The following is a 25413-nucleotide window of genomic DNA, read 5'->3' as shown; positions in this document are numbered from 1 at the left end:
GTTCCCTCAGTGTAAAACACTGAGGTGTGTATTGGCATAACTGAAAGTGATGGGAAAAGTTTGCTTAAATAATCCCTCTTGTAACAAACATGTGATCCTTTATTTTCCAGAAATGGTAAGAAAAACAAAAGCCACAAACAACTTGGTACTCCTAGTTCAGACACTGCAGATTTCATCAACAGGAAATAATACCAAACAAAGCAATTTATAGTTACGACTTCGGTGTCTGCCAACACCAGCAAAGTTAGGTACTACAGGATGCTTGTAATACAGGACTCAAGAGACTTTTGAAATAGTAGTAAATGCTTTGGACTGTTACGTGTTTGGCAACTGCCACTTCAGAGGTATAGTTAGTCCCTTTTGTTTTTAGGAGAACCTAACTTTGCATTCTAGCCTTCTAAAGAAATCTCGCTTTCTCATGCATTGCAAAAAAATATCAGTGTACTGTTCCTGGCTTAGTAAACCCCATTCAGAACTTTTAAATGTGGTCAAGTACAGTATGGGAGGGGACATAATTTTATGGAGATTTTTTTCATTTTAAATAAAAATGTGAAAATTCACAATGGTTGAAATGTCAAAGCTTATTTTGCATTGCTAATGTAAATGGGATGCATTTCCTTTGTGTAAGAAAAACAGGGAGACTGCTGAACTGGGCTCCATAAATCACTGAATTCAGTCAGCTGCATATGAATGATTGAAAGCTTGTGAACTCTTTCAGTTCCCTCTTCTAGTCCTTCAGTGTCTATGTTACTCCCATTTCCATCTGATCTTAACAATGTTTGAACTGTAATATGATGCAGAGCTCCATTGTGGCTAGCTGAATACTATTTGGATTGACTTACAGGCATGTCTATATTCTTGAATTGATTTCCAGTTTTTAAGACCAATGGAATCTTGTGTCATGTGTTTCCCCAATGTAGAAAACACCATTTGGATGTCAATCACAACAACTTCTTCTAAGACCTCAGAATTTTATAGTGTTTGTTTCTTTGTTTTCTTTTTGAAAAACATCCTGGTTTGAGTTAAAGAATTTGAGAGATCTGGTCTTAAATAGGATATCAGAATTGCACACTCTGGTGTAGCTGTCTTTTTAATGTCTTTGTTACTCACCAGCTAGGATGCTAAAGTTTTGCGTATCATAATGAATTAAAACGAGGTAGGCTAGTAGAAGAAAGGAAACAGAAAATTCACAAAGAAGTGTGGTTATTTGTGGTATAGTAGCACCTGGAAACTAGCTGTTGTGGATGACAATGTATATACACTTAAATTAAAATACACTTCCTTCACTGAAGATACACTGCAAGCAAAAAGGTTGCATTTAAATTCCACAGATTATTCTGTAGTAGTTAAGAACTTGACAGACTCTGTCAAGAAGTCCATTGAGTTGTTTTATCTTAATTTGTTTTCTCTCAGATTGGTGAGGATGTGATTACTTTGTGTAAGTTCTCTCTCTGAATTTTCAGGTGGTTTTGGTTTTTTTTTTCCTGAAGTCATCCTTTTCAGTTTGAGTACTTTAAGCAGTACTTATTTCATTTTGTTTACAGGGTAGTATAGAAAATGAACCTTCATTTTGTGAAGATTGTCAAAGTTTCAATGAATGCTAACAAATACAACTTCAGGCAGGTTGGCATTTACCTGTTTTACTAATGGCATTTACCATTACCTCCATTAGTTAACAGAAATTAATTGTTGGTTTTTTACAGCACTTTTCAAAAAAACCTGTTTGTTATAATTGTCATTACATTTTAAATATTTCATTTAGATTAAAATTTAAATATTAGAAATTGATTGGAGTTGTATGCAATTGTCTTTATGTGTAAATTAGTTTCCTTCCTTGTAGTTTGCCAGTGATGCTGTACATACTCCTTAAACTAGAAACAAATGTTCCTGGGGCTAGAATGCTAGGCAGAGTTGTTTACAAGAAAGAATCACAGATCATATTAAGTTTTAAGTTAAGCATATGGTGTTGTTTCCTTTCTCTTTGGATCTTTATCTCACATTGTGCCTCATGTTTGGTTTCCCAGTAAGTTGAGCTTCATTTTCACTTTCCATGCCCAGTTATGCTTGTGGAGTCACAGTGAAGCATCTTGAACTAAGCTGATGTGCACAAGCTGTCTTTTGGCTTTCATCTTCCATCCCCATGAAGTGAACATGAGCATACATGCATAGACATAAAATTCTTCTCCAAAATTCTTGGAACGTGTGTGCAAAATATGTGCAATGTAAGAGCTGTGACAGAAGAAAATGTCAGAGAACTCAGTTGCCTTTACTGCAGTATTAACTCTGTGGAATCAAATGCAAAGGAGAAGGTGCAGCTGAGAGATGTGAAGTCCAGGTACTGTTTTTCTGTAATTGGCTTTTCCTACTGCACATCAGTCTGTTCTTTGTTTTGTGTTAGGTTATCAGCCGCTATTACTGGTTGAACTGTGTTCTGCTTGTTAGATAAAATACTATCCTCGACAAGCATACTTACCCAAAATCATATAGAGACCTTGTTAGTGATGAGTGATACTCTTTTTATCTTTGTACTGTCTTAATACTATGTGTATGAGCCACCATGCTTCTTCCCCATAGTCATGTACCAGAATTGGAAACCAAGTGCTAGTGCAGTGCTGGTCTTCTCGCTGCCAGGATCTGGCATGTCACTCTCTGTGCTAGCAGTGGGGAGATGTTTTATTTCACCCTCCCTTTTTCCTAGTTGGCAGCGTTACTCGGTTCTCCTTGTTATGCTCCGGAGCAATCGAGTGATGTGGAGAGTTCTGAGTCCTAAGGAGGGCTGGGTGGTGAAAAGGAGGGAAAAATGTTGAGTAAGGAGCGCAAGTTTTCAGTACCATGTTGACTTGCATCGTCCACTGTAGAATGAAATTTCTCAGATACAGGCCTTGTTCGTCTTGTGGGTACACACCAGTTGTGGGAAAATAGTTACGATGATGATGTTGTGTAAAACCCAGACATCCAGAGCTGGACTGTAATACATGCTGACTGGAAAGAAGAAAGAGGAGCACCACTGATTGCAGCTGCCCTAAAATCTCTTAACCATTATCCAGGACGTTTAATAGTAGTGAGGTAAAAGGCAGTATGTTTGCATGCTTATTTTTGCTGTCCGTGTTGTAGAAAATTCAAGTGAGATCACTGATCACTTCCATGGATTAAACATGGATTAAGTTTGAGAATAGATACATCATTTTGAGATTGGCCATCTTGCTTTAAGCAGATGTTTAAGTAGATGCTACTAAGGGTTAGTTGTGTTCCATGATTACTTGTAACACTGATGTTGGCATGTAATCTGTAAGAAATCACTGGATCCAGACCAGGTGGGTTCCAGTGGGAAGGGTATGAACCACAGCAGAGATCTGTTCTTCAGTCTTCATCTCCTTAATAAAAAAAAAAAAAAAAAACAAACCCAAACAACCACCAAAATGTACCTCCAATTTATGTCCTTAGTGGAAAATGCAGTAGTAATGAATGTATTTTACTGTAAATGTTTGACACTCTGGATGGTTTTACATACTTCGACTGCAAAAGAGCATGATTTTTGTCATGTATAGTAAATGTTTTCTGAACTCCGGTACTATTCTTTGACAGGTGAAGACAGTGCAGGAGATTGTTTATAAAACAGATGACTATAAAGTGTGCAATAGAGTGATATGGTTTTCCTGAAAAATGTTTTAAATTCAGTTTAACCTGAAAACTTGGGGACTTGAGTAGTGGCATAAGCATTATTTTCAAAGCACAGAAAAGTATTAAAAGGCTTTGAAGAATAACTTGAGACACCACTTCTGCAGTTCTATATTAAAAAGCAGCCATCCCATCCACTCTGTCATGCGGATAAAAACCGATGGAAACTTTTCCTGTGCAGAAAAGCTAACGCAAACCCCGGTGGCAGCACTTCGTGCCGCTGCACGGCAGTACGGAGGAGCCTGGGATGCTTCCTCTGCCCTCCCGGCTGCTGCGGCGCCTGCTTCTGCTCTGGTAGAAGTTTCTCAGGCTTTTCTGCTGCCTATGGACGCCGAGTTCCTGGCGGGAGGGGAGCGAGCTTCCAGCATGGGACCCGGACCTTTTTTGGCAAAAGGCGAATCAACAAGTCCCAGTTCTCGCAGCTACTAGGGGAGAGACTGCGGCACCAGGGAGGGACGATCCCAGCGGCGATTCGCTGCGGGAAACCCACGTTTCCCCGCCGCCCCCAGCAGCGTGGCAACGCCTCTCGGGGAGCCCGGCGTGGCCGCGGGACTCTTAACGTGAAGCCGCCGGAGCGGGACGCGCCGGCAGGGGCTCGCTGAGTGACGGCATGACCCGCGCCGCCGCCCGCCCTATATAGCGGCGGGTACCTGCGGGCGCCCGCCGCCCCGCCCCGCCGCTGCCGCCGCCCCGCCCCGCCCCGCCGCTCCCGCCGCCGCCGCGCGCCCTCGGCCCCGGCAGCTCGCGCTCGGGCGTGCGGTAACTGTCCGCGGAGACGTGGCCCAGGTAAGATGGCAGGACGCTTTCACGAGTTCGTACGTGACGCGTTTTCTTCAGACGAGGCGAACGCAGAGCAGAAGCGGTGCTGAAAGGCGAGGGGTCGGGGCAAATGAGGCGGCTCGGTAACCGGGTCGGGCTGACCGCGTTTCCTTCGAGCGTTTCTTTTTTGCACGACTCTCCCTTGCCCTTTGAGCTTGGCCACATCGGCTGGAGCTGCATTCCAGTCTGGCTGATGCATTTCGTTTGGCGACCTTGGTGTTTCCAAATACAGAAAAGATGTGGTGGCAGCGGTTGTGTGTATCTCTGTAGCTCAAGACTTGCTAAATCAGTTGTTAGTTTGTTTGTAAATGTGACAGAGCTGTAAAATGCGAGTGCTTTCGCAGCCTTCTTTGTAGGAGACCTCTGTAGGAACCCAGTGAAACTCCTGGCTGAAAAGAAAGTTGGTAATGGGCAGGAAACTTGGTGGTTTAGAAAACTTACTATGACTTCTTACTGAAATGAAACCAAACTCAAAAAATTATTTTTTTTTTACCTGTGGAATTCATTAGTCTGTAAGGAAGACATATTTGGTGTCTTCGCAATGATATATGTACTTCTGTAGCCAACTTTTTTTGTGGAATGTTTATCATTCAGTGTTGAAAGGAATTTGGCGTTACATAGTAACTTTGTAACTTCTAACAGTAATGACTTCGGAGGTTTTGGGGTTTTTTGGTGGTGTGTCGTCCCCCCCCCCCCCCTTCTGAGTCTGTAGCAGACATTTGCTGAAATTTTAGTAGCGAAGACCCCCCTCCAAAAAAAAAAAAAAAAAAAAAGTTAGTTTGAAAGTTTCCTGGCAGCAGGCGCATAATTAGAAAGAAGGCTGGGAAAAGTAAGACTGGCCTTCCTTATAATGATGTGTTTACAGAAACTTGGAAAGCAGAGATATGCATTGGCTATCAAAGAGAAACCAACGTCTGCTGTTGGAACATTTGGGTCAGCTTTATATTAATGAATATGGCACTGCAGAGCATACATCTAAAAATAGGAATGGACACATTTGATGTTTCATTAGGCTTTGAGGTCAAGAAACTTTTTCCACGGTATTCTGTGGCTGTGTTGAGCTGAGAGCATGACTCCTGGGACCAAACCTTCTATTTCTGAAATGAACTCTTTAAGATGTATTACATATTATATGGAAAGTTTTATGTCCACGCACAAGTCTGTGTGCACTGAAATCCCCTGGAGTTCTGGGGTGGGAAAAGTTATGATGATGTTCTTAAGGAAACCCAACAGTTTCCAGGCATCCAGAGCTGGTCTGTGATTCACAATGCATACCAGACATAGAAGGATTAAGATATAGAACTGATAACAAGAGGATGGAAAAAAAACATTTTAAAAAGTTAAATGGTACGCAGCTTATGTCCATTGATTGTATCTAAACCATTTTGCTATGAAAAAGGGGACAAATACTTGTGAGCACAGGATTCTGAGAGAGATTGTGTTGCATCCTGCTTTTGGATGGGGAACAAAACCTGAAGGAACAGACTATCTATGAAATAGTATTCTGGTACTAATTTTCCTGGCCAGGAGGAGAAACCCTGTGGGGGAAAAGGTGGAGGCAAAGGGATGAGGGAAGAAAAGAGACTGGGAAGATCAGTGAGGAGGTATGCAGGTGTTCCTGCAACTCTTGAAACTCTTAGGAATATGCAGGTAGGATTTTGTTGGAATTAGGAGTGTCCCATTTGGATAAAAAACATTTATCTAATCTTTGAGATAATAGAAACCCAATAATCACAAAGTCAGAATTTACCAAGTTACCGTACACTGCAATCTGACGTAGAAGTTTTCCTAAAATTGGAATGGTGGATGTGTGGTAAAGGTTTGTTAGCAATTGGCAGATATGTTATGTAGCTTTATGAGAGCCAAGTTAGGTTGTTGGTTTTTTTAAGTGAAAAACTGTTCTGTAAATTTGAAGTGCATTTTAAGTAACAATAAGCAGCTTGATGTATCAGGATTCCATTAAAAAGCACTGTTGTAAAATACATGGGTTTATGTTCTCATACTTGATTAAGTCCTAGAAAATTCTCTATTATCTTTTTTGTAAGAGCAGAACAGTTATATTTGTTGTCCTGGCCAAGCTCGTCTTGCTGGACACATGCACCTGTTATTGTGGGCCTGTTATTTTTGACAAGCCTGTCTACTGCTTTCTCTTTGCAGAGGCTGTGTGATGATTGCAACATATAAAACTTCACAAAGTGTTATTCTACAGTAATTACTGATTTTGTACAATTACAATTATTGTAAGGTAATTATTGACATCTATGGTTCCAGATAACAGAAAGCAACTTACTGTTCTCTACTCTGCACTGAAGACTTTTCTGAGCTTGTATGACAGTTGTGGAGGTCATGATCGTCTAAGTGCTCCACAAACACGAATGTGGTTGTGATTTTGTCATCCACTGTGTGGTCTATATGACTACAGCAGCCATTTCTAACAGCTATGTTAGAACAGCATGCCTCCATTTCTGTAAATACACGGTGGTAAATTTGATGAGTAATGCTCAGCTGTTGGGCTTTGGGCATTGGAAGACAAAGGGAGCTGTCTGGCTGGAAGTGGCCTGTGGGGTGCTGGTCAGCCCACTTACATGGAAAATTCTGTCTTTCTCTCCTGTACAGAATTTTTTTCTATTACTCTGCTTCAAAATGATCTGTGAGATACTTGACTTTTTAAACTTACCTGGTTCTCAGCTGGGCAAAGCAAACTGATCTTACTTGTGAAATAGTGTATTTGATGGGAAATTATTGTATACTTGAAACAGCAAATTAATTTCTCAACCAGTTCTGCTTAAACTTGCTGCTTTGTGATTTTACTCATGCCAACATTAATGTGGACCCATGTGCCTGGGAGCAGACTACAGCATCAATCAGTGTGATGTCATGTATATAGGTTTTCTCTGTGTGTATAGCATCATTTCCTGTAGATTATGGATGTTGGTAGGCACTAAACCTGAAAGGCATGACGATAAAGACCTGTGGTTTTAAAAAGCTGAATTTCTAAAATGAAAATGTGTAGATAAGGGAAGTGTGCAAGGTGCAGTGAGAAGAAACAGTCTAAAAGATTAAGATAAGCATATGCACTATTAGTTACATAATTTCTATATGAAAGATTTTATGTTATTGTCATGTGTCTCTTCATTTGCTCTTTACTCTCCAAGAAAGGAGTCTTCAAGTATTTGGGGATCTGCTGGACCTTTACTGACGTGAGAAGAGTTGGTGGCCCTAAGATTTTGTTTTCCTAATAAAAATTTCAGGGTTATGTAGAACATATTCATTAACTGATAGTCCCATGTATTCATGATAACATAATCATTAGCTGAAGATCTTTCCTGCTGGGATTTTTTTAAAAATCAAAATATGCCTATGGAATTTTGTATTCACGAATCATGTGCCATCTTGGAAATATTCCCGTTTCCTTAACTGATAGCACAAGTGCTAGACTAAGTAATAAAGTTCCCTTTGGAGTGAAGCTCCCACTCAGTAATAGCAATACTGAGCAATGATGTCATAATGACAACACATCCATTTGGAAGAATTAGGAATACATACAGAATAACTACTAACCAAGTTACAGTATGCCCAGAAGACTCATTTTAACCTCTTCTGCAGAAAGTGAAGAGTCTTTTGTGACCACAAGTGTCAGAACTTCCCTGGAGCATTACAGATTATTTAACATTTTGGTATTCGTATAATTAAAAAAAAATATGCTTACTATGCCACCATAATTATCATAGAAGGAGAACCAATAACTGAGGCAGTTCTTTTTATGTGTCAAGTATACTTTCTGGATTAGCACACAAGTAGAAAACTTAGGAAATAATTTTCCTCCACTCTGCTGTCTAGACACTTAACATGGTCCTTCTCCTAACTCCTTGAGACATTCTAGCCCTTGCCAAGGCAGGAAGTTTGTATTTCCTTTATTAAGGCAGTAAGTGATTGTAATTATGTATTGTGTATGGCACTCCCTCGTACTTTCCCTTTCCACAAAGGGAAGGAGTTTAAGATAAACAGCATTTATTTTTAAATAAATAAATACAGTGGGCTCGATTTATTGCTGGCCCTTTTTCTCCCCAGTGCACCTGCATGAGACGAGCCAAGAAACAACTGAATCTGCTTTCCCTACTTTGCATAGTGTGCGTACCTCTCCAGGGGTAATTGACTAAGAAATCTTGATTAACTTAGATTATCTTAAACTATCCTTTGGTAGCAGTCATTCAGAATTCATTCCAGTCCTTCCCAGGACATTCTTCTCAGACTGGGGAATTCTATTCCTTCACGTCACCAAAAAAATGTTCCTTCTTGAAATAGGATCTGGATTTTGTTCATTATCAGTTTCAGAAGATGTCTGTTATATGTGCTGGTCTAAAACAGCAGAAGAAAAGAACCGGTTCTTCTAATTCTTTTTGAAGAAACCAATCTTATATCACACTTCACTGTAGAATATTTCAAACAGAAAGTGGCAATGTGGGCCTGAGTTCATAATTCAGCCTCAAATATGTGGAAGAGTTATTTAGTTGAAAAGTTGAGTCTGTGTGTCAGGAGCTGCTATAATGCGTTGCCAAAGTATTGAAGTTTTTGTAAATGTTCATAAGATAGCATGTCTCATTTGTCCTTTTGGGTTTGTGTGAAGTGAAGGCTTTTAGGGAAAGACAATTATTTGCAGGCATGATGTGTCAGCCAGCAGAAATATACAGGAAAAAATTTTTTGCTTTTCATTGGCAACATGGTTACATTTTTTTTTCCCAGGCTAAAATGTAAAACTAGATTAACACACAAAAGTCTGTTTTAGTAATGTTAACATCTATACCAAACAACTAACCCCATCAAATTCACTGAAGTGTGATATTCTTGTTTTGTATGCTACTGTACCCATTAAGGCAACATAGTAGCAGAGGTGTGCATGTAAATAATGGGAAAATATAGGGAATTCAGTTTACAACATCAGTATTTTAACTCCTTGCCTTTACGATCTTGAGTGGGTTTGTTTTAATCTTTGCATTTACAAGAAAATGACTGAACTTTGCTTTAAAAGCATTACATTTAGATGAAGATTCAAGCAGCTGGATTTAATTTTTAAATTGAAGTTTAAAAAGAATTCCTCTCCTATGATGAAGAAGAATCCACTTCAGAGAGCAAGAAATGCAGGCAGGCAGTATCTGGTGGACTTGGGCTCTAGTGAAAACGAATATGGACTATTTGGATTTTTTGTGTGTGCTGCTTCTGCTACAGAATAATTTTAAAAGTATGATCCCAGTTCTTCAGCCACACTGAATATAGAAATCTGGTTTAAATCAAAACCTGCATGTGTTACAGCAACTTTTCTCAGGAGAGCCAACCTGCTGGTTTTAGGCCAAGCTTTAAGCTGGGCTTGCTCCTACCCATTTTTGTGCCTTACTCACAACTTGGAAGACTTATCCTTTAAAAAAAGGATAGTTATGTTCTCTTTGTAGTTGGATTTTATCATCTTTCTAGATTTTTTACTCTATGGCTGAAGTCATTCTTCTGAGTAGGCTGAATCACATTATGGCTGTAGTCACTAGAAACAATTGTTTCTTTCAGTTCTGTTTTAAACACCATGTGCGTATGTACATGCAGGTGTGTGTAAAATGTGTTTCTGATTTCGAAGAACAGATAATGCAGATATATATTTTTTTTTTATGAGGGGAGATGCAAGTCTGTTTCTGTGTGCATATGAGTCTAATGGTATGTGAATATGTATGTGTGCATCTGTCCATACAGAGCATAAGTAAAAATCTTATCTGACTCATGGGGATGATTTGTTTAAACCAGCTACTAAAGTGCAAAACAATTTTAATAGCCAGCTTTGGCTAGCAGAGCAGATTCACTGAGGCAACTTAGAAAGTTTTGCACAAACTAGAGTTTCCTTGTGCAGAAACCCAGTGGTGCTGTATTTCTTTCAGCCTACCTCACTGTACTTATTTTGGCTCTGAAATATAAAGCCTTTCTTCTCAGCATTTGAAGGTTTCAGGAGGGCACCCTGATTTATGTATGTATTTTGCAGTGACCAAAGATCTAGTGACTTTTTTAGTACAAGTGAGGCTTTGAAAAGCCCGGAGGTGGTCATAATATTTTGTGGCTGGGGTATTTTCATGCAGTCTGTGTTTGTGTGTGATCTGTGTTTCCTGTCAAAACTTTTAGGGAATTAAATGAAAGCATGAGTTACTTGGTGTTGCATTACTGATGGTGAGTCTGTTGCAAGATGATGCCATTTACTTTTGTGCAAATACAAGGTGCCTAAAACCAGAATTACGTAAAGAATTTTTTTTATTTTGATATTATTGATATCCACACTGACAGAGGTGTTGGGGCATAGCTGTAAATGTCTTTCAGACACTTTCATGAAAGGGGTCCTAGGCTTCAGAAGTGTTCATCAGTGTTACTCAACTGACAGGCCACCAGACTGTATATTTTTCCCTATAAACTGTAGATTATTTTCAGTGAGGCACCAGAGGCTTTGGCATTTTCTTTTCCACAACAGACATGTTTCCTCATCTGACGTGGCCAAATTCCATTGTTTTTCTGTTTCCAAAGCTACCTGATACTTTTCATATATCCATAATCACTCTCACACACCTAGGTTCAATGTCCTTGCCAGATCATGTTTATTCTTTCATGTATAACCTTTGTAGTTGATTTTTTTCAGGCAGTAAATAGTTTGCCACACTGCTTGGCCATGTTCTAGGGAGAAAGTCTTGGTTTCCTATAAATCTTCATAGGTTTTCTATCTTTATAAAAATCTGGAGATCTTTATGTAACACAAAAAGGAGAGACACTTCTATCAGTTTCTGCAGACATATGAAGTCCAATTTATAAAGTGAGACTATGGAAGTTCAAACTATATTGAAAGTACATCATGTTGTCTTCTGAGTCTCTGGGATGTTACATGTGGTTTCCATTCTTTTATCTTTAGTGGCTTTTAGAGTTTCTGCCAGAGATTTTGAGGTTATTAACTATTTAACTTTTTTTATGTTGTTCATCAGTAATTTCTGGGAAATGATTGCTTCCATTTTCTGCTTTGTATTAAAGTACCCTCTAAGCTTCTTCTTTTGTTTAAAAAAAATATTAAAAAACTTAATTGTATTTCAGGAATATTTGTGCTCATAGGACACAGAGCTTTCAGGGAAAAAAAGCCAGGGTTAGAAGCTGCTTTCATATATATGCAACTGAATTAGATGAGTGTTGCATATGTGTTTGTCCACATAGATGGAAAGGAAAAAGGGGTGCCAATTAACATAAAACCAAAATGGTATGTCAACATTTTCTCAAAGAAAGAATGAACTATCAGCTGCTGACTCTGAGGTTAGTTCTGTGGTTGCCTCTGGCCCATAAAACACAGTGTCTTGAAGCGTTTCTGAGATTTTAGAAATAAAAATTATACACTTTTATTAAAAGTTAAAACTCTAGGTTCCTATGTCCCCCGTCCCTTCAAAATTTAATGGTATGCTAATGGATGGTTATAAAGAGCCAATTAATATGAAGAATTGCATTTATCTGCATCATATGAAATATCCAGAAAAATTAGCAGAAGTCTTGGAAATCAGGATCTCTTTGCCGTGTTTCCCTTGCTGTCTCACCAACTGTACAGCTGCCATCAGCAGCCAGCTGCAAGCAGCACAGGAGCCTTCTCTGCAGCCCTAGCAGGAACATACTGCAGTAATCTAGTCTTGATGTCAAAGGCACATCATGTGGTACGCGGACCGGCGTGTGGTGGAACTATCCCCAGGATGGTGAAACTCAGTGCTGACCGCGTGCATTACAGTTAGCTCAAGATCAAGGGCCCAGTTCCAACTCTGAGGAATCTTTTAAGGGGGGAAGCAATACTTTCTGGAATATGTGCTGTAAATGATGTTTAATGAGAGTAAAATGACGTGTTAAAGGAGCGGGCTTTTGTGATTGCCTGTCTAAGCTTTATCTAAGTACATCTAGTCTATGATACCTCTCTGGAAGTTTTCTCACCACAAGCAAATGTTCACAGGGATTCTGCAGGTTCACGGAAGTATCAAGAAATTTACACCCCAGAAACACACACACACAAGTAGCAGATGTTCTGTTTGTTACAGACTCCAGTAATAAATCAGGACATTCATATTTGAGTGCAAATGTTATAACTTAGTTGCAAGTTCTTTTGCCATGCACGTCTTGAGTTGAAGCAAGCCCTTCCTACACTTCTTACAAGGATCTGATTATTATCTATGAGCGTGGCCTTTTGTGTGGTGAAATGTTTGGTTCAGAAAAATTATTGATATCTTTCATGCTAGATTTAGCATGTTGTTTTACTAAAAGGCAATAAAACACTTCTTGTTTCATCCTCTTCTGAATGCAGTCCGCTCCTCCTATGGACTGCTGGGCAAGACTATTGCATCCTCACTTTGAAGGCTCTTTGAATTTAGTAACTTTGTAAAGATAACATTCCTATTGGATACAAACTTTGGACTTGTGTGGTGGTAGAATGTAACTAGAAAAGAAGAGTGACCTAGGGACAGTTAATTACAATGAATTACAAAAGAGTTCTGTTGGCCACTGGGGCTAATTATCGTTTTTCAGCTAAAACACAGCACTCACATTGTGTCCTTTGGATTAAGATAGATGTTTGTGCTTTAAGCATTAATGCCTCCAAATGCAAAAGACAGGCCCTGTTTACAGAGTGAATTCTTGTATGAGTACTGAACTAGAGGAACTGTTTGCAATGTTAATATTTGAAGTAACATGCTCATTGATAAAGAGCAGAGCAGAATAGAATTGGAATGCATTTAAGCAGAAAATTGATCTGTCGTAGATGAAAGTTTGAGGGTGGGGTGTGTGTGTGAGTGTATTTATATGAACACACAAACCTCTGAGATGCCTACTACTTTTACTAAGTATCCTCCCTTTTTCCCAAAAAGGTTTGGTATGTCTGCCAGAATTTCCAGTACTGGCAGAGCAAAGTTGGTTATGCAGAGTAATAGAGGATTGAATAATTAGAATGAAACGGTATGTTTGGGAGACATTTGTAAAACATGTGACTAGTACCTTTTTATTTAATGGAAATGTTTAAAAAATGCCAGGGCCTTATATAGAGAGTGCTACAAGATGGAAGAGATTAAATACTTCACAAAGCCACAATTAAATAATCCTTGATGTGCTTTTGAGTTAGGGAAATTGTCTCTCTGTCATCATTGATGGCCTTTGTGATAGAGGAAGAATCACAGAAATCTGCTGTCAAGCTTTCTGAGTTACTGATCTTAATTATTATGGTTGGTTGGTGAGAATTTTCTCAAATGCTTTCTCAATTTAATCACCTCAGATTCCAAAGAGCTTTGTTATAGGTTGTCCACTGAATTGAAAATGTCTTTGTCAAGAGTCACTTAAAAAAGAAGGAAGCTACAGATATGATTAGTTTCTCAGTTAAATGCCCCTCATTTTGGAAAATTCAGGGTTTGCTTAAACCACTGTCCCCTGGCAAAGTTTGTAGAATAATTTAAGCTTTCATAGTTGGTAGAGGTAACTGCAGCATGCTGCATAAAGGACAGGAAAAAAGTGGTGCAAGAGCTTTTTGGAAGATGAGGGACATATGAAAAATGTATTTCCCTAACTGGTCTGAGAAGCAGTTCAGTGTTTCAGAGTTTTGCTTGGATGCTCTTGGGCGTACACATTCAGGTTTAAGTTAATTTGTTGTCCTGTAAATTGCTGACTCTGCCTAATATTCCTGATCTCTGTTATCAGGTCTTTCATTGTACAGGTTCCTGTCATATGAATATTGCACATTGATGTGCAGATTGGCATGTTGTGGGGACAAGGGTGTGTGTTTAAGCTATCATGCTTTTGGTTTAATTGAACCATTTCAGAGCCTTTTTTCAGAAAGTATTAGTAGCTTTGCTGTGGTAATAGTATATATTGTCCAGTTTTTTTAATAATTGCCTTTCTAATTAAATTCTCATTGAGGTGCTAACTCTTGAGATTTATCTGTGGCATGTTTGGATTTCTTATTCCCCAGCTAAATTTGGTTTACATTATAGTGTCATCGATGAATTTATACACTGACCTAAAAACTGAAGGATACGTAAGCAATCAGGTAATAGTGTTGTACATCACATTCAGGTTATGACAAGTCAGGCTATGGCTGGGAATAAGACAAAGTTACAAAAATCTCTAGGAAGTTTCAAGATTAATTAGTTATACCTCATTAGCTCTATAAATTTGGCTGTTTCTGTTCCAGAATAAGTGTATACACTGTAAGTAGTTTGGAGTACCTGTTGTGGTAGGAGTGCCTCTTTTAGTATAATTCTGCCTACAGATCAACCCAACTGATTCCTTCATCTCTAGTTTCCTAGTCCAAACCAGAGCAAAAAGCAACATTTCTAAACTGTAGTACTGTAGGCTAAAACTACTGCAGAAGATTGCATAGTACAAGGGGTCGTTAAGCCACAATTGACTGAGTGATACTTAGCTGATATTGGAGGAGATATCTTCTGATTTATATAGTATTTCTAGACATTTTAAATTGCTGTTCACCTGATGATGGTACAGTTTCTTCTGAGGCTTCATTGTATGAGCTTTCTCAAGATGTAATTGATTTTGGCTTGCAGTCATCTTATGCTAGTTTTGCAATGCAGAGTTAATATTTAAATTTAAAATTATTACTTTTCCTACAGTTATCTGTACTGGAAAGAGTTGGTGTCTTTGTAGCTTTTCTGTAACTCAGGCAGTCAATTCATTAAGTAGCAGTAATAAAGCAAGTTTAGACAGTGTAAACCATAAAAGATGCTAAAATATGTCAATAGTACCTGAAATTTGAACTGTATGATTGCCTTTTTCATGGTCACTTAGCAAAGTAAGTTCTCCTGAACTCCTGAGAAATTCTGCCATACCCCTTAATAGGAAGGTTTTCCATTCCAATTTTTGAAGCAGATGATGTCATTCATCACTGTTATTTAAATTACCTGGATTTGTATGCTATAATAAGCATTCTCTGTGATTGGAATATTTAATTAAAACTTGGAAAAGACGCCAGTGTGACACCAGGGACACTGAGTTAGCATCACCAAAAATTTTTACGCTCTTTTATGTATAGGGACATCTTCCAGGCATGAAGAAGAATTTCTGTGTTTTCACAGCTTAAATCTGCTAATAGAGGTTGACATGAAAGGTAATATATTTAGACATTGTGACAACTTTTCCGGGAAGAGAGCAGAGATTGACTCACTGCAATCATACTACAAATGCTAATCAGATGTTTTCCATTTCTGTCACTACTGATTGGACTTAAGTGGGGACCTGAGTATGAAACCCTTGCATCTCCAAGTATTTCTGTGCCATTTAAGAAAAAGCAAATCAGAGATACGTAATTCACCTTAAAAAAATAACTCCTGAGGCACTAACTAAAATTTGAAACAAACTCCTGTAATACAAGGTTGAATTTTTACATGTAAATTTTCAAATTTGACAGAAGCTAAATTCATAGACAAGTTGCCTGATTGTCAGAGCTACTTGTTACTGTTGCTCCCATTAGTTTCAACGGAATGTCTGTGTGCCTGAATTCCTGAAGTCATTTACACAAGTTTGGAAAGCTGTTGCAGCTTGCTTTTTCTGTGATAAAACAAAAAGATGATAGATTTGACATATACGTGCACAGCTAGTATATCAGTTCCTCTAGTAGCTGCTTTATATAACAGGCTAACTTGCATAATAGTAGTGCTAGGATGGATGGCAGAGAGACTTGCAGCTGATTTTTTTCCATTACAGCTTATTTTAGCAGATGTTTTCTCCGTTTCCAAAATAACAGAGCCACACAGTACAATAGTGGAAACTTAACAAATAATTATAATAACTTATTTAGCAGAAACCATGTCGTCCAGTCGGCAGGTTTTGGTGCAATTTTATTGAGACAAAAGATTTGATTAATGTTAGATAAATATAGCTGCCATATTATTTAAAACTGTGTTTTAAATCTAACTTATTTCTACAGCTTTGCCTGACCTTCCCTGAAGACTAGACCTTAATTGAAACCACTGCTAAAATGATATTTTAGAAAATGAGCATTGGCTGATGCTAATAATTCTACATATGGTTTTAGAATAAAGAAAACCTTATTATTTAGTAAGTAGCCAATTCATGGATCAACAAAAGTAACACAAAGATGGAACTGGTGAAGTGAATATTGTTATTCATATGTTTGTCATCCAGGCAATCAAGTCTTAAGCTACATGTCTTCATTTTTAGTGTAATGAAGACCTGTACTGTGTACCTGGTGAGAGTGTTTGAAATCTGCACAAATACCCTCTGAAATCTTCAATAGTTCCAGCAATGGAGGTGAAATTTACTCCAGTTATTCATTGTATATCCTAACCAGTTTAAAATCACTTTTCTCTGTTGTAACCTAAACTTTGGCTTTATTTCCATTAACAACTTCATTGATTTTAGGGCAGCTGATTAAAAATGTGTTTGTGAATTAAAACATAAACACGTTGTTCGGGCACTGCCATTCAGAAGTAAAGTGGATATAAAAGTTCTTTCTTATCCTTCATGATGACAAACTTAAGGTATGGCTTCACAAACCCTACCTTGGAAGGGAATTCCTCAGTGGCAGTGTGAGCCATGCATGGGAGGTTCAACTCGCAGATGCTCGCTCCTGGACAAGCACCACCTTTCTGTTCCACCAGCAGAACCCTTTGGGTGGCTGCTCTTTAATCTGAAGCAGTGAAAAGATCAAAATTTAAAACAAAACAATACCCCCGAAGAAACCAAACAACAAACAAAACCACCAATCCACCCGATTCTAGGGTTACTTTCAACTTCTAATTCGCTTGTCCCTTCTGTTTTAAGGGTCCTAAACTGTTGTGCCATCACAGCTGGCTGCAAAAGAACAGGGAAGGGCTCACAGAAGTATTTGGGGATGTCTTACTGAGCAAGGGGTACAGAGAATCCATGGTATCCTAAGACCACATGATTCCTAAATGAGAAGATTCACGATGTATTTGGTGTACTCCATCTTACATTTATTTGCTGCATACCTTTACTCAGTCAGCATTTTCTTTCCCAAGAGTCACTGATGTAAACATGGAAACATTTACTGTAAATTTTCAAAGGTTGTATGCTGCACAGCTGCAGCTAAAAGCAGTAGGAGCCACTCAGTGAACTTCTCTCAAACTTTTTTGGAAAAAGCAGAGGACAAAATGACCTACACTGACTTTTTGTACTGTGGTAAATGCATTTGTGTGTTTGTGTGTGTGCGCATGCGCATGTGTGACAGTGCCTAAATAAATTATGCTCTCAGTAAAATTCCGTGCCAGCGAATAGTGCATGCAGACTTGAAGCAGAGTTGGATTATTGCTGAGCAATTGCACATTAGAAATACAAAAGCTGGAATTTATGTTTACATTAATTACAGCAAGAACATGAATTTCTTTGGGTGCTTTTATTCTTCATGTACTATGTTGATTGCTTTTCATCTCTCAATATATAGCATGAACAATAAAGTCTAGCAATCTCAGTAATGGATGCAAAAAATTGAGTGCAAGGGCTATCTTTTTCTCAGAAAAATCTTGTAGGTCTGCTGAGTTTTGCTGCACATTTTATTTATTTTTACTGTGTACAATCAAGGAGTCCTATTGTTTGTGGTGAAAAGCTTAACATATATGGGTAGCAACATCTGGCTCTCAGTAAATGAGTAGCATATAATATTTTGCAATAATTAACTAGTTTCTTCAAAATGATGTCATACTAGAGACGAGGGACGGTACTGATGGTACCATAAAATAGAGGGTTTGTCTTTTTCAGGATGACAAAGAGTAAGCAACAAATAAAACTATGGTAGATGCTTGTGTCTCTGTCCTGCTTCTCACTGGTGGATTAGGCCTCTCTCTTTAATTTGCCACTTTCTAAGGTTTCTGAAGGAAATCCTGAGTCTGCTGAAGTAAAGACACAGGAATTAGAACTTCATCCCTTGCTTTTTACTGGAATTATGTACACCTTACACATACCTTTTGCTAGAGATTATGCAACTCCCCTGATCTGCCATTGGTGATAATTTAAAGGTGGTTTTCATTAGAGGTTCTCCTTTCAGTGTTATACTGGGAGCTCCAGCTCGATGCTCTACTCCTTTGCAGCTAACTAGTGGCCTTATATGATGATCCTCACTGAAGACGTTGTGGACACTTCTGAGTATTTAAAGCAAGATGTTAAGTTGCAGTAGAGGTTTCCTATTAAGGAAAAGTGATGTAATGTCAGTGGAACACTGCCAACTTCTCTCTGCTCATTTTATTTATATTAGCTGCATACCAAAGAAAATGCCCCATAAAACATCAGTGCTCCTGGCTATATTTAGCCAAGCTAATTTACTAATACCAGGAGATTATGTTTATATGCAGTGGAAATAATTATAAAAAAGATTTGGGGGCATCTTATTGAAATAAAACAGGTTTAAGTTTGGAAAAGTAAATACCAGATTTGCTCCTGGTCCATAGAAAGACTCTGGAGTATCTTTTAGCAGTTATACTTTCAACATACTTATTTCTGTACTGAAAAGCATTGTTTAACATCTTAATTGAACTATTTTGCTGATTGTTTAAAGAACACAAAGTACAAGGAAGTTATTTACATTGATCTGTGTCTTTTTAAGTCTTAGAAATGCAGATGTTCTTACATTTAATCTATGTGACTAACACTAATCATGCCATATGGATTCCAGTCTGATCTGCTGGCCTGAAATATTTGCCTTCATCTTTATACGGAATACACTGTGATATTGTGCCTTAATTTTTTTTCTCCCCATGTTTAAAATCAGTCTGGCTTATCTTTTGTTGATTACCTTCTCTGAATTTCCTTTAGGACTACTTTTTATGTGAGTAAATGAATCCCCTTTATAATGAGAAAATTTCTTTGTTCTACAGCTGATGGTGTTGGTAAATAATCACCAGATTTCTTCCTGACTCTAGCAACGTTACTTCATAATGCTGTTAAACAATTTGACCTTTTCTATTAATTTTACTCCTACATGGTGACTCTGGCTGGGTGTGGTAGTGTTAGAACTATGCATCCTCCCTGATACTAAGTTTGCCTAAAAGAAAATTGCCCATCAAAGTAGCTGAGTACATTTGTAAACTGCTGATAAGAGCTGTCATACTAGTTAACTCCATAATGCATGTGAAAAAAAAATAATAGTACATTTAAATTAATAAATTAAATCTAGTGTGACTGTGACTCTTCTTTAAGAGAGTCTTCATACATTCTGACATGTAGCATCTAAGTTACACACTCTGAAATGCACCCTGGAGGTTTTACTGACTATCTAGGACACTGTACTACTACTCATGTAAGTGAGATGCCAAAGACAAGATGATGAGAGCATTTCCCTTTGTGTCTCCTTTTGAGTAGAAGAATTAGAGCAATATGACAGCAAACAAGTGCTGCAAGGCCAGTAGAAAAAAGCAAATGATCTTTAGGCCTATCACAAGTCAAGTATCACTGTTTTACACATCTGGAGCTTATTTTCAAAATATAAAGCTATTTAATATATAGAGGATTTCAAAATTATTGCGAGATTGTGTTGCTGTTTCCACATATGCAGATCTTTTCTCATTTGTTCTGAATGATTCATAAGTACATCATGCTGCTAAAAAATCATGAGAAAAAATTTTGAGTCAACTAAGGGTCAAAAAATATTTCCTTCGGTTATGAAGTATGTTAATCAAGCTGGGCCTTTTGCCATACAGATTCCTCTTAATTTCAAATATCAGATTTTAAACATAAGACAAATCTAAACAAAACAAAAAACCTTGGATCATGAGGTGCCATTTCTAGTATTAGGCTCCTGAGGACAAAAGTTCTCCCTGGTGTAGAAGATCAGACATAACTAATCTGTGAAGTATTGCCTGGACAGTGTACAGTAAGAATTATGTGCTATCAATTCTTGCTTAGCAAAGTTTATTTCCCCATTTTTAAAACTAAGGCCTGGTGGATTAGTTAATGTTTAAGTAACTTTAATATTGAAGTCTTGAAATCCATTTGGAAAACTGCAGTCTCTGAAGGTTTATGAAATGACCAAAAAATGGACAGCTTCAGACAACATTGCCTTTGGGGCGTGAGAACGTAATTAATGTGGTAAGTCTAAGCGCACAGGCTCGTTACAGTCCTGGCATGCAAAAGAGGATGACTGTAGGGGAATGAACTTATTTTCCTCCAGACAAAAATACTAAGCACCTCAATCTTTCTGCAGATCTAGGTGCTCATTTTCCCTGATATATGGCACAGCTAGTCAGAGAACTTAAATGTCTGTGCCTCATGTTGCCCTCTATGACAAAAACTACAGTAATTTAAAATGGTCTCTGGTGTCTCTAGCTTTTTTACTTTCATTTAGTCATTCCTTGTTCTGCAAAAAATTATCATATTTTGTATAAATTGTCTATTCAGTTAGCTGACCTCAAATAATCCAAATGCTTTTATTATTGTGCAACACCCGTTAAGTGCTGTGTTGGAGGTTTCTGCCTGAAATGGAAAAGGAATAGAGGGATCTTTCAAATGAGAAACAGGGTCAATGTACTGTGTAAGTTTTATTTATGACTACAGAGTAGCTTTAATAAACTGGCCCAGAGACACAAGGGTCATGCAGCTTCTAACACCTAGAATAACTACCCTTTAGTTCACAGTAGAAAACTGTAGTAGGTAAGTGTGTTTTAGGCTGGTGTTTTCTAGAGAGTGAAGCATGCATTTCTAGAGAAGTGAAGTGGAAGGTAACGTCACACATTTTGGTATTGTACACCCTAAGTAGCGCTTCTGGAGCTAACAAGGGGGGGTGAAGAGGTGATGATAGCCCAAGGGGAGAGGCAGGGAGACAGACAAGAAGGCAGAAGTTAGAGAGGGGGAGGTCAGTGAGAAGAAAGATTGAAGGCAGACGAGCATTATACCATGATCTGACTATGGCTGAGAGGAACAGAGGATCATGTGGAATCTCATGGTTCATACATTCACAGATGCTGACTGTAGTGCTACCAGTTTTGGTATTGTCAAAATCCCTCTGTCACTGAAGTAACCTACATGTCCAAAATGACGCTTCTGATATGGAGCTATAGGCCGTTTATTAAACCACAGCCAGATAAGTATTTTCTTTTTTCTATCCCAGCTATTTGTAAGGTAAAGGATAACTTGGAGTCCAAGTTGTGATGGTACTTGAAGAGTAGGTTTTACATACACATAGTGTTGACTTCATTGTGAAAGATGTCTATTGCTACTTTTATATCTTATTAGCACTGGAAACAAAGTGTGGATTTATTAATTATTTATTGATTGTTTCCAATTTAATAACAGTGATTTACCAGTAGTTTCCAAATGTAATCTAAGTACTTTAGTTATGTTAAGGAAACAATTTTTATATATCGTGCACACTACTAACTATTCAATGTAAAGACTTTTTTCAGTAAGAACAAAATACAAATTGCTGTTGGTCAAGATAACTAAATTGACTTTCACTGTAGGAACAGATCAACCATTCTTATCATCCATTCTGGAGCATTCGTTTTAACATAAATCTAATCTTAATAAATAAATATGGGAAAACATAACTTGGGACCCTCAAATCAGACAAGTGCTGTTTCTAGGCCAGTATTCTTTCTACAAGAGTGTCCAGCTCCAGGATAAGAAGGTGCACGAGTCATCAAAATAATGGCTCCATAAAGGGAGAGTCTTCCTTCATATCAAACTGACAAAATGGGTTTAAATCTTGAGGGATTACACTTTTCTATGTAACAACCTTTTTAACAAACTACCTTGTGATCAAACGGAATGTTTGGGAGGTTTTTACTGCAAGGCACAAGGAAGGAATGGGATTAATTGAATGATGCAGGTCACCTGCAGGCAATCAGTAAAATCTGTGCTACAACATACAAAATAGTAAAATTGCAGTCTAGGATGGGTCCGTACATTGTCTCTGAATGTGTAAATGTTAAATAATATGCATGATACCCTATTTTTTAATATATAATGCATCAATATGCTATACACTTAAAAATAGTTCAAGAAACCCTATAAATTAAATGAAGATACTAATTTGCAGCATATTTGTTTAGCAAGATATGTGTTCAACTTCCCAGAAATTGAAACTTAGACAAACTATAAGGCTAGAATAGAATCTCTTGTGGTATACATACATATTTTTAAAAGCCTTCTAGATTGTGTGGTTTAGCAAGACACCTCATGCTACTTTATACGTCTAGTCTGTATGTATAGCCTACGTTAGCAAGTAGTACACAGAAACAAGAGTGGCTCTGTAGAGTGAAAAAATGTGCTGAGGGCATGATATCTCCACAGGTTTCAGAGTCACTGAGTGGGAGTGGTTTGGTTTTTTCACTTTGGACTAGCTCTAGGTCTGCTCCCTGGGACTGAGGCCCATTAGTGGCTGGAGTTTGTTACATTGGTTTCGCTTGACAGGAAATCAGTTCATGTTCTTGGGAGACTTCTGCAGGAAACGAACTGCAGAACAAGCAGGTGGAGATGGCTGGAGATTTGCTTCAAAAGCACATTACTGATCCACACTAAGGCACAAATGCAGATGTGCCTTTACTGTCCTCTTAGCAGTAGTGCCAGTCTTTGTGGTTGCTTGTTTTTGGCCAGTCACCATGTTGGCTGCTATTTTATTCGGGGGAAAAGGCAACTTGGTCCTTCCTCTTGTTTTCTCTGAGTAAGAAGGCTGACTCCTTTCACTGAGAGCTAAGCAAGATTCAAAACAGGTTTAGATAAGGGACCAGGCATTCAGAACTACTGGCACAGTATCTGGTCATAGCAAGTGTCTGTCATTACACAGTTTACCTGTATGATTCCATCAGTTTTATGTCATTATGCATCACTTAAGGCACAGTTTAATTCAGGGAAGAAGTCCCTACTCTGTCAGTCTGCCATGCTCAAGATTACTTGATAAATTAAGAAACAAATAGTACTTGAAGTGAATCATCCTTATGGAATGTGTTTCCACGCAAAAGTACAAAAGCAATGATTTGCTCCATCATTTATATGTAAGGTATTCCATTTAAGCTTCTCAGAACAATGCACTGTACAGTTACCTAGCAGTTAAAAAAAAAATGTTAAATTCTCACCATAAAACCATTTCATCTGTTTACCTGGGAAATACTATTTAAAATTGGGTGTTGCCAGAGCAAGAAGCTAATTAAAGTTGAGTGTCTGTGTCCAAATAAGTGCAAATTCAGGATACATTGTTTCTCTTTGTGATGATGGGGAATGTGACTAGTTCTGGTCAGGTCTGTTCAATCTGTTGGAGAGCAGAATGTATTCTGAGTATTTAAAAGTGTATTTTGACTGCAGTGATGTGTGCATTATGGGTGGATTTTGCCTTTGCTCAGTAATTCTGCTGATAGGTATTCATTTTTTGTTTTGTAACAACAGGAAAATGTCAGTGAGGTATAAAATTCAGTCATGGAGTAAGGCTGCAAGTCTACCAAATCCTTGGGATTTGCCTGAGATATCTCCATTATAATTATGTTTATTGTGCAGTTATAATAAGCAGTAGCCATGCATATCTAAGGGTGCTTTAGCAACATTTTGAGTATCATAATTTTTCTTGCCTCTTATACTTTCGGGAAGATGCCTTTAAAGACAAACAAAAAAACCCCAACTAAATCCCCAAACTCATGCTTCTGAAGTACATGTCTGGCTAGATAAGAAGTGACAGAGTCCTATAAACTCTTATTTTCAAAATCATTTCAGCAAGATGAATGGAGATCCACATCTTAAAAGATTGTTCCTGATACGAAATTGGCCACAGACGTATTCCATCAGGCAGGTATCACTGAAACTGATGAAAGTTGCTGATAGGGGAAAAAATGCAATAAACCAAAAAGATGTTATCAGTCTATGTGAGCAGATAGTTATGTCTACTATTATAGCCAAGTCTACGAAAGAGTTCTTTTCAGTCTTCTAAATGCAATAGCTGACACAAGGTACATTTGCCACACTGTCTAGTGTTTTCATTTTACTAAGATATTCTGTTGCTGCTGTTTTTCCAGTGCATGTAGGAGTTTTTCTTCTGTTCTGTGATAAGTGTAGCCCACAATGAGCCTGCTGGGCATTTTCCAGCTCTCTGCAGAAATATATACATGCAATGCTGCAACAGTTGGGAACACTGATAACACTCCAGCTATTTTTTATATTCATTTTCTTTGCAAGAAAGTATTTCACTTAACCAGAGCTTTGCCTATCAGCTAGCCTGTTTGGGGAAGAAAGCTGAAGCAGTTTTATCCATACCTGAACAAACTCTTTAACTGCAGCTGAAGCCAAGCAGCTATGTAACATGTAGGAGGCAGTTATTTTTCCCATTTCAGGTGCCAAAGATTGACGGCAGGGAAGCAGTGAAAGACTGTTGTTTCTCCAATTAATGCATGATATGGGCTTCACCAGTGCTTTTAAAAGGCTGTCTAACAGGGCATCTGAGAGGAAAAATCCCAATAGATCTGCAGATGTCTCTGGTTGATATCAATCCCTAATATGGCAGTAACTTCAGATACCCTAGGAAGTTTGCAGCATGCAGAGTGACTACAGTTATTAATCCTTTTAAGTATCTTTCTTTTTCACTGCCATAACTTTCACTGAGATTACCAACCTAGATTGCATGACAGGAGTATAGCATTCCGCACTGGATTGAGCACAAGATATAATTGTGTTAGAACCACATTGGTTGAATAAATGTCACAAAAATTGTGAGTAATGCTGTAGCGTTATTTTCACTTTCCAGTGCTCTTGAGAACCAGGCTGAAAGATTATTACTGTCTTTAGCAGTTGCTGTTACTTCCTGGTGCTTCTCCTCCTTCTGTAAAAGTTAGTGTATGTTACTGATGGGGGGTTTTTTTGTGTATAGAAGGCCTTCAGCAAGAATGGTATAGTACTAAAACTTTATGGTACTGAGATGGTGCTGACATC

The 25413-nt window shown here is 38.2% G+C and overlaps 1 protein-coding gene across 5 annotated transcripts in view; it reads left to right on the top strand.

Annotated features, from left to right (window-relative positions):
* PALLD (palladin, cytoskeletal associated protein) overlaps nt 1-25413 on the top strand; it is a 193579-nt gene that overhangs the window by 121956 nt on the left and 46210 nt on the right. Inside the window, exon 1 of one of the 5 annotated variants that reach the window (XM_037377211.1) lies at nt 4355-4464. The exons of 3 other annotated variants lie outside the window; for them this stretch is intronic. The gene's annotated coding sequence lies outside the window, so the exon portion shown is untranslated. Of the gene's footprint in view, nt 1-4354; nt 4465-25413 lie in introns of those variants that run through there. One more of the 5 variants, XM_037377220.1, reaches the window with a different exon arrangement.

Source organism: Falco rusticolus, chromosome 1 (genome assembly GCF_015220075.1).
Source record: "Falco rusticolus isolate bFalRus1 chromosome 1, bFalRus1.pri, whole genome shotgun sequence".
Lineage (NCBI taxonomy): Eukaryota > Metazoa > Chordata > Aves > Falconiformes > Falconidae > Falco > Falco rusticolus.
Note: the sequence above shows the minus strand (reverse complement) of the source record. Positions and strands in the feature narration are given on the sequence as shown.